General features: G+C 39.8%; 1 protein-coding gene across 1 annotated transcript in view; it reads right to left on the minus strand.

Annotated features, from left to right (window-relative positions):
- Nucleotides 1–10,923, minus strand: part of CSRNP3 (cysteine and serine rich nuclear protein 3) — a 93,042-nt gene that overhangs the window by 77,015 nt on the left and 5,104 nt on the right. The window lies entirely within an intron of this gene.

A 10,923-nucleotide genomic window follows, 5' to 3' on the forward strand; every position in this document is an offset into this window, starting at 1 on the left:
CGTACTTCTACATGTAAATACATCTAATAAACTGAAGTGGGCATCACGCTATCTCACAAACACAATTGCTCTAATCTCATAGAAATCTGTTTAGGGGCACTGTATATTTTCATTGTTAGGAAGAAATCAGATATCGCACAGCCATATGGTATGTTTTCCAGCTCGGAAACATTGTTGCCATGACAACTGAGAAAAGAACCAAATCAGGGCCTGCAACAGAGAAATTGATGACATCTGGTAGAGACGCACTGGCTGAAACTAGGAAATATTGTGTGAATGTATACTGAAACTCCATGATATAAACCACAGCAAGAATGGGTGAATTTTGATTATTCAGTATATAGAAATTGGAAGGTAATATAGATCTGTCAGAACACAATTGAAACTTGGCATTTTATAAACCAGGGGTGGGCAAACTCCGGCCCCCTAGCTGTGGTGAAATTACAATTCCCATCATGCATCTGTTTCTGGGAGTCATACCTGTGGCTGTGAGAATCTTGCAATGTCTCATGGGATTTGTAGTTACACAAAACCTGGAGGGCCGGAGCTTGACCACCCTGTTATAAACAAAAAAAATAAGAAGAACTTGCCATCAGTGAAAACCATACATACTGCTGTCTAGATCCGCATTGGGAAGAAACACCACTCTATTTGTACTGGTGACTACTGCCACCACGAATTACAATGATGGGAAATCCAACATTTTAGAATTGAGGGGAACTCTTCAGATGGGGACACCTGTTCTGGGGACACTTGTCTAAGAGGGGAATTCATCTCACTTTGCGAGTTTTCTTCTAACTTCCTGTTGCATCTCCAGGACAGGACGTCAAAACAACTTTCCCCATGGTATAAAGAGGGTTTATCCCTTAACTTCCCTGTCCAAAATGTTTAAAAAAAAGTTTGGGCTATACATACAGATATTTATTGCTGTCTATAGCCGCATTAGGAAGAATCACCCCTCTATTTGTACTGGTGACCATTGCCACCGAGAAAGAAAATGACGGGAAATCCAAAATTTTTGAGTTCAGGGTATTTCTTCAGATGGGGACACCTGTCCTGGGTACCTCTGTCTAAGAGGGAAATTCCTGCCACTTTGGGAGATTTCCTCTAACTTCCTGTTCTGTCTTCAGGGCAGGAAGTCAGCAGAAATCTCCCCAATGTTATACAAACTGCAAAAAAAATAACCTGGCAGAGGTTCGATCCCTTCTCTACTCTATCCAAAGCTAAAAAACAAACATAAAAAACCAGTTTGGGCACATACATACACACACATACTATACATACACTTTAAATGCTTGCTTTTGGATGTGGGGTTGTCATATTCTGCTTGTGTGTGCCCCCCAGTGCGCGCACAGGCAGGATACAATAATTTTTTTGCAGACAGTGATGGATGTTACATACAAGTGTTCGGGCGGCCGTAGAGCTCTGCCCTGCTTCCTGATACCGGAAGCTCGGGTATCGGGCTAGGCATCGGAGCATTTGGGTGAGTACGAGTACTCTCCCAAATACTCGGCATCTGCACTGATACCAATACCAGTATCAGTATCGGTGCATCCCTAATCTCTCTCTTCCCGTTGGATCCCCAATTTATTTGAAACTACGGAGAATGCATCTGTAAAAATGAGACCCCTCCAGCCATGAGTTCCCATAGCAGAAGGAAGAGACAGGAACTACCATTATTATTAAAAATGTCTGACAACATCAGGTTGCAAAGCAAATTTTAATACAATGCTGAATATCTATAGGTAAAATAAGTGTAACCCCAGGATAAAAACATATTATCTAAATACAAGAGCCATGAGTATTTCCACTTGGGTTTAGGTGCACTTTGAATACAGTATTTCTTCCAGATCTGTGCAGTAATCAAGTGTGAAACTTTACCTCTGTACAGGGACTTCCTGTCACACAGACCAGTCGCTAGTGCTCTTTCTACTTGTGCAGGATGACTGGTCTTGTATCTGACCCCTCCTGTAGTTTTCTACAGGTAGCCTGTAATGGGTGGGGCCTACTGGGTCCATCCCACAAATCTGTTCCCTGCACAGACTATGTACCTTCACAAGATAATATTTGGATTTGCAATAGCATTTGGTGTACACAAAGTGGATGCATATCCTGTGTGGCTATAGAGAGGAATGTATTTAAAGAAAAGTGTTTGAGCCAGTAGTTCAGCTTTAAAGTATTTTTAAGGTTGCTTTTATTAAGGGTCATTATAAATGATAAATTAAATCATCATAAAAGTGTTTAATAAGATCATTTTGTATATATTTAGTTGAATATATTTAAAATGAAGCTGGTACAATGGGGAGTGATATTTCCATAATATTCTCCCTGCACTTGTGTGGGTTTCCTCCAGGTACTCCAGTTTCCTCCCACACTCCAAAGACATGCTGAATGGTTAAATGGCTCTAAATTGGCCCTGTATGCGTGTGAGATAGGGACCTTATATTGTTTTTTTGAGTTAATATATTTTTATTTCAAAATATATATAAATTTATATAACACACATACATACATGTACATACATACATTTGTGGAGGGGGAGGGAGGTCCAAATGTTATGAATTAATCCCCCATATGTGCGGTACGTGGATATTTGTGTTTATTTCTCTATCTCTTAGGTTTGAATTCCTTGTAATGTATTCCCCATAATTTCTTACCCCACCACCCATAGCATGTGAGTGTATTCCCTATTTCTATGTGTACCCCTTAAAATATACATACCAGCCTGTGAGTAATTTTTACTTTGAAATAAATGTGTTTAATCACCTTTGGACTTCCCTTCCCCCCATATTCTATCCTCCTTCTTCCCCTTACTTCCATACATGTAGGTCAAATGCATTTATGATCCATTATAGAATAATAAATCCAAATATTGTTTGAAGTTTAGCTGTTCACTTGTTGGCCATTATGCTTCCAAAGACCCCATAGAGGTTTCATCTCTATGTCTCTTCCTTTCCTCCCTATCTTTCATTATCAAGCTCCTGAATACTTCGGACTTTCTATAAGACTCCCATTCCTCCCATATATACTTATGTTTGTTAATGTTACCATTATCTTTTGCAATTAATTCCTCCATGTATCTTATTTCTTCCATCGTGGTCTCCCACTTCTCAAGTGAGGGAGGAATCCTTGATTTCCAACCCCGTGATATGTTGACTCTTGCTGCGGCCAATGCGAATCTCAGAATATCTATCTTTATCTTTTTTATAGGGCCAGGAATCAAGGATAATAATGCAATTGTGGGGTTATTCTCCAGACTTAGTTTACCTATAAATCGATAGACTTCAAATATTGACTCCCAAAAGGTATAAACTTTAGGGCAACTCCACCAGATATGCAGATACGTTCCCTCTTCTATATTACATCTCTAACATCTGTCTGACTCTCCCGGGTTTATGTGTTTAATTTCTTCTGGGCATCTATACCATCTCGAGAGTATTTTATAGTTTTTTTCCTGATAAAATGAGGATTTGACAGAACTATGTGTCATAGTAAGAATTCTTCCCCATTCTTCTTCTGAGATCTCCCTCCGTAACTCCTGTTCCCATCTCTTCATATATTTTGTATGGCCTCTGGCTTCTTCCTCTCTTAACAGGCCATAGACCAATGATAATGCATGCTCAATTTCTCAAACATAGTAAATGGTCTGTTAAGAGGTTTGTATGCCCTTAGATGTCTGATATAGTCCGTTAATTGAGTTGCCTCCATCCATAACTTTCCGTTAATTTGTCTCTCCAGTCTAAACTCCGGTTTTAGGGCTTATTTACCTTTCTCTAAAACCTGCCATATTTGTGCGTGGGGGAAATTCTCAATGTTTAGGAAAGAGGCCGCCTGCATACCTGGTGGAAATTGTGGGTTCCCTGCTATGGGAGTGATGGGGCCTGGAATAGAAGATAAATTATATTTATGCATAGATCTATCCCATATTCTTAGCACCAGTTTAGCTAAAAATGTCATGGTAGACATATGTGGTCTGGCACCAGCTGCCAGCCATGGGATGTTCTTCAGATGAGTACTAGGTATATTTGTCTCCAAGTTTACTCCCCCCTTGACTTGATTACTATTGATCCAATCAAACATTCTTATTAGTAATGCTGCTTTATGATATAAGGTGAAGTCCGGTATTCCCAGACCTCCTCTTTGTTTTGATCTAGTTAACAGCTTGAAGCTAATCCAAGGGGTTTTATTAGCCCATATAAATTATATTGCTGCCGTTTCGAGTTTTTGGAAGAAAGATCTTGGCAGCAGGATGGGTACTGTTTGAAACCTATATAGTATTTTAGGAAGAATATCCATTTTGAGTACATTGGCCCTCCCAATCCATGACACATTCATACTGCTCCATATTTGGAACTGGGAGAAAATCTTATCTATCCAATCTCTAAATTTCATAGCATAGAGAGTATTTAGGTCTTTAGGGATATTTATTGTAAGCTCCTTGAGGGGAGGAAATGATGTGAATGTGTACTATTTAAATCACTACATAACATTGTTTCGGCTATATAAATACCTGTAATAAATAAAGACACACAAACATGTGCAGCTTCAAGGCAGCTTCAAGCCTCTCGGAGCCTAACATGGTGGCTAACATAGAACCATAGATTGCATATCAAATTTGCACAAGGTGAAGGGCTGATTTATTACGGGGATGATTTTTACCCAAGGTTGTGTATGCTACAAATACCCCATCAGGTTCAGTAGGGTAATAGTAAGGGCTAGGGTAAGTAAATCAACCCCTTAAAGACAAGGTGCTGGATGTGAAGTGCACCATACACAGCATCTGCACATTTCCAAACTGCATTCCCCCGTGGCTGTTAAAGCAATCCCAGCAGGAGTCTGCAGTGAAAATGAATAGGCCTGTGGCATTAGTCACGACTAAGCGCTCATGTGTATTGAGCCGCTTGGATCAATACACTATTTCAGGCACAGTGCCTGGGGAGCACTCCTGGAGCTCCCCATCTCGATGGCTTTGAGAGAGACCTTACTATGAAATATTTCATTTTGGAAGCAGGTCCTGCATATAAATTCTTTCACATACCTATTTGGATCTCTGCAGCTTTGCACTTTGTCACAGAACTTAATAAAGTGGTGGCCCAAGGGAATTGGCGTATTAACTGGAAATACACATATTGCTGTACAAAGCAGATTGGTGTAAAATATCAGCAGCCATAAAGCATTAGAGTCCCTCTTTTACCTTGCATACAAAACAGGCAGCCCTGCATTAAAAGGATTCTATCACAAAACAAAACACCTGTGTGATGTGACTCCGACAAGAGCAGCGATTCTCCAATTCATACTGTATGTCACATTCTAATTCTGGGCCAACATAGCAAAACCTGAAACAAGAGTCGCTGCTATGAACTAGTAGCCTCTTTAAAGGGAACCTAGAATGGTTAAGAGCCAGTTTTAGTTTACATTTTTAAAATCTTCTATTGTTTTCATTAACAAAATTATATTTATTTTGTATAATTTATAGAAAACAAATAAACATTTAATACAGACTGCACTCATGACACCGGAGTTAGAGTATTATATGTTTTTAAAAGATAGAGTGCAGCAGTATCTTTTGCTTTTCAAAGTGCTCCTCTTTAAATGAAAGTGTACAAAAAGGGATTCAGCTAGTTAGCTCTCTTAGCAAGTTTTTTTTTTTTTTTTGCAGCAATGCAGTTACGAGTTGCCTGGTAAACATTGTTGGACTTTTTACATATGAAAGAGTGGGATAGCTCTCCTAGACTGATTGCACCTGATTTGTATATATACAAATCCAAAGTAGGTATGGGGGCACTCCTGGGTCTTTGAGATAAGTCAAAGCATCAGCATTATATTGTCAAAATTTTGACAGAGTTTAGTCTGTCTTTGTCAAGAGACATTGACTATAAAATGCTGATGCTTTGAGTTAGCGCCATTGCAGAACCGCTAACTGCATCATCACTCGACTATAACAACATAGAAATGCTGTTATCAGTCTTTATCATTGTAGCCTTTATCATTGAAGTCTTCAACAATACAAAGAGGCAGTCTGACTACTATATACATGTAGAGTACCTGGAGCTAATGCACTTTCAATTCAGCATGGCTTTAGACCTGCGTGTACAAATACAACAGCCTGATGCTTTCCGACAGCTTGAGCATGCATGCCCAGACAAAGGGGAATACATGCACAATCTGACCATGGAAAAGTCACTTTGTATTATACTCCAGTAGCAGCCGAATTGAAGAACACAAATGCAAAAGCATCACTCGTTACTATGTGGTTAATAACTGTGTAACAGCTGAGCAAGGTAAAGAAAACATATAGCCTTACTGTAACAGAGGATGTGTCACTTGTCATACAAAAACATATCCAACAGCAATGCTGTTATGTAGTTATGTCAGTTGTCAGTTATGCAGTTTTGTGTATAAACAATGCATGCAATTATTGTCAGTATAATGCTTTTTTTTGCATTATTGATGCTTCCAGGGGAATTCTAGGAAGTTTTTTTTTAAATAAATTTGCCGGTCTTTGGATCATGCTATGTTCCCCTGTACAAAATAGCTGCTCTGATGAATAAGGCTGGTAGAAAGATTAGAGGATGTATATTATCATTAGTATCTACATATATAGTGCCTTTGCTTCAATGAAATTCCTTTTTGAGATTTCTAACATAATCCACTAATAGAATGCCTGAACTAAATATTAAAACAGAACTCCAGGCAAAATAAATTGATAGCTAAATTAAAGAGTATTTGAAAAAAAAAAAAGATTTTGCTCTAACGCTCACCTTCAATTTAGAGCTCCACCCCCCCACCCCCCAGTAATTTTCGACCATTAGATTTTCAGTCTGCATTTAATGACAGGAAACCCACTTCCTTTGAGCCCAAGCTGCCCGGGATCTACCCGTAACATGAGACCAGAGAATGAAAGAGAAGCAGCACAGTGATGAGTTAATTTTTCTGTCAATCTGTGTCAACTCCTATTAGCATGCTCCTTGTAAGCAAATTAACTGAATGGCTCATTCTGCTTCTATCTCTTCCACTCTGAACTCTGCTATTCAGGGACTCAGTGGTGGGAAAAGGTTCTTCACCACCCAAAGCACAAAGACCAAAGCGTGCCCCCCTTGAGCCGTAAACTACTTTACAAGCATAAGTTGAGGATCTACACATTTTGAGCCCCCCCTCCTGCTAAGGCACCCAAAGCAGCCACCTCTTCTGCCTATGCCTCAGCCTGGCCCCACAGGGACTGTAAGAGCCTCATACCAGGTCAAATTCTGTTAGGTACACTGCTTGCTATAAAAAATAATAATAATGTGATAATGAATACAGAGCTTCATTAGTTTGTCATTTTTATTTGCTTAGAGTTCAGCTATAAAATATTTCCAGAATGTATTTTATTGAATATTGGCCACTCATTTTTTAAACATTGATAACCTTAAGGCCCACCTCATCCATTCTGCATGCTTTAATCCCAAAAACTTTATTAACACAATTCCCCACCAAACAAATATTAGTTATTAGAAATGAATAAACATTCCACAATGAATTACTCTGGAAAAGCGAAGGGAATTCCAAAACATATTTGAATATGCTGTGCAACTGGATTTCTTTCAAAACTACAAGATATGAATAATGGGTCTCCTACAGCTAGTATATGTAAGGAACTGTGGGGCATGTGATGACTTAAAACTCCTGTCAGGTTAAAAAAAAAGAAATGTGGGTACCCGCCACTCAACCCTCGTGTATGTTTAGGATACAATTGTCGTTTAATTTAGGGGGCTCTAATAAAGAGGATTCCAGGGTCATGCAGGCTTCCTCCCAACCTTATCAGGTAGTAACAACTGGTTCCATGAAGCTCCTCCTCTCCTCTGGTCATGTTGTCTCCCCTCTTGCCAGCATCATCACATACAATGCAGAACCACAACATTTGTAAAGACTTATACATTAGACCTAAGTAATATATTTGTACTTAATGCCAGTGTTTTAGTGCTGGTAGTTTTCTGATTCACAGTGCATGTGACAGTCACATGACAACATTCTTATTATTTAAAAGAGGCACGGCAGATGAGCAAACCTGGAAACTATAGCAAAAATCTTGCACGCGATCAAAGCCAACATTTGCTGGCTTAAAGGAGAACTATGGGGTCAGTGTTTTTCCCCATAGTTCTCCTTAGGGTAACGGGAGGACACAAACTAGCGTCCTCCCGTTACCCTAAGCTCAGTATACCGCGAGCTACAGCTCGCGGTATACTGAGACGCCGCACCTGGAGCGGATCCCGACTTAGATGACGGGATCCGCCCAGCTGCGTGAGTGACAGCTGGCTCTGCCTATCTAGAGGCAGAGCCAGCTGTACCTGCCCCCTCCCCCGTCCGTTCCGCCAGTCAGCGCTGGCAGATCGGAGCGGGGAGAGGGGAATCCAGCCCCTCCCCCTGTCACGGCAGAGAGCCGTGACAGGATCGAGAGGTGAGGGAACCCGGTATGTGTTCTCTCACCTCCCGATCTACTGAGCCGACCTGTGACAGTCTCATTGTCACAGGTCGGCTTAGAACTATGAGGTGAGTGGAAATCACTCATGTCATAGTTCTCCTTTAACTCTCTGAGATCTACCAATTGCTGATTTTCACCGGGACAAGAAGTAACGGGGGAATCTCTAATGGACAGCAAAAAGAAAAAAAAACTTGCGCAAAAGTCACACCTATCCAAAGCTAGAAGTGACTAGAGTCGGGCTTTAACTTGATCAGTGAGAATCATCTAGAACATTCCCAGCGATAGAATTTCCAGAAGCAAATCTACAAACTCCTAGACTGTCAATAGCAATTGGAGGCACTTGGCAGCTCTATATTTTCTGGTTGTCACTGCCAGCAGGAATGAAATGATTTTGATAATATGGTAAAGAGAAACACATTTTTGAAGAGGTCAATTATGTTGTCAACTGCTTCACACATATAGCATTCTCAGAAACTGGATAAAATTGTGCATTAAAAGTCACATTTCATCACCCCCCCAGTGCGGTCACAAGTAGGAAATGCTATGCTCATCAGTTTAAATGTTTTTTAGAACAGACAAGGATAAGGAATCAGACCACTAGCCCCATAGGGTGCAGAGAATATTCAGTGCTACAGCATAACTAACTGCCTATTTTATGTTACTCTGGAGACGAGGATTTGTATCACCTTTGAACAGCCAAGTTTAGCCTGAACAGTTTAGAATGGAGAAGAATCAGAATGTTACCACTTAACCAATACATACAATGCAGTTATTATTCAAATTGATTATTATGTCCACTTTTCATTACTGTTTCATTCTTTGCTACACAGTCACACACCTACCTTGTATATTTTAAAATCAGCCTTTTGTAAAGTCAATAGGATATTGTCTTAAACACAAGGCAAAAGAGTTCTAAACTGGAGTGTCTCCTGGTGTTTGGTAGAACCCGTTTTAGTCTGTCAATTAATCTTCAGGTTCCTGTGGAACCCCCTTGGATCCTAGGCCTAGGCTGTGCATGAGGCCTTGGTCAAAGACCTTGACTTCTGCTTAAGTCAAGATTAAGCCCCACCCTTACTGTCATTAACCCACAAAGCTGCCATTTATGTGTAAAATATCAGAATTTTAGTAAAAAGTGGAGGCTCTACTATTTGACAAATGAATGGAAGGAGTAGGGCTTAACAATAGCAAAAACAAGTGGAAGGGGTGAACCTAAACTTAGGCAAAAGTCAACCATATGTACAAAGTGGGCTAAGGATCCAAGAGAGCTCCACAGGAACTGATTTGAATGCTAACACAGGTACTTAAAGGGGTTACAGCATTGTTATTACCTTATACTTTTTTTGCAAGGTCAAATTCACTTTTAATAATCTAAGAAAAAATAAGGTGGTTGATTGCCCAAAGTGCTATCAAAGAACATTCATTGGTGATATTTAGCTATATTTATCTTTCCCTGCACATGAACATTACTTATGTAAATTAAAAATTATTACAAGGAATTAATGCACAATAATTTTCGATCGGATAAAACAATGTTTTCAAACCTCATGTAACCACTATTCCATTAAATTCAGTCAGAGGTTTCTGATTACATTTCATGAAAATTCCACCATACACCAAAAGGCCTAAGTGCTGACAGTTGTTCCCTTCAAATGGGTTTTACATCCAGATACAAATCTATTGGAATGCATGATACACTTAAAATGCAGGTCAGAAGGAGGTAAGTCAACTGCATGTCATATTCACCTGTCACCTGCACTTTTTTTTCAGTCACTACAAAGTTGAGGTGTTGTTTCCTATCAAGGAGAAGGGATAGAAACCCTGTCTGGTATTTATTGATGCCTAGGTCCGTGTTAGAGAGACTTTCCCTCTCATTTCCTGTCAAGTGAACCAACAAGATTGGCCTAGAGACAACTGTCAAATTTTGGATTTCTGTTCACTTTAGGGGGAATTTATCAAAACTGGAGCAGACAAAATCTGGAGCAGCTGTGCACGGCAAACAATCAGCTTCTCTCTGTCATTTTCAAATTTTAACTAAATAAACTGAAGAGAGAAGCTGATTGGTTGCCATGGGCAACTGCTCCATATTTTGTCTGCTTCAGTTTTGATAAACGTTGTTCTTTGTGTCATAAGGGCAAGAAATCTCCCTAACAGTAGAAAAAAGCCCACCCCTATCCACACATTTCCTCTGGAAATCCACTTTAACAACTAACATTTACTTTAGATTCAAATAATATTTTTTATGAATCAGTCTCTGTGCAGCTCCTCTTAATTACCTGTCTCTATATTACACAGATTGCTATGCCTATATACGAGAGATGCTTGTTGCTATGACAGCATTTTCATTATTCACAGAGTCATGTGACCTTTCTCTTTTGGGGAATAAGGCACGGCTCCTAGCGTGGCTATCATGTGCTGGTAATTGCAGAACCCAGATCCCTCACATGCATAAAAACAACAACGTT

Source organism: Nanorana parkeri, unplaced genomic scaffold (assembly GCF_000935625.1).
Source record: "Nanorana parkeri isolate BGI_ZX_2015 unplaced genomic scaffold, ASM93562v1 scaffold149, whole genome shotgun sequence".
Classification (NCBI taxonomy): Eukaryota; Metazoa; Chordata; class Amphibia; order Anura; family Dicroglossidae; genus Nanorana; species Nanorana parkeri.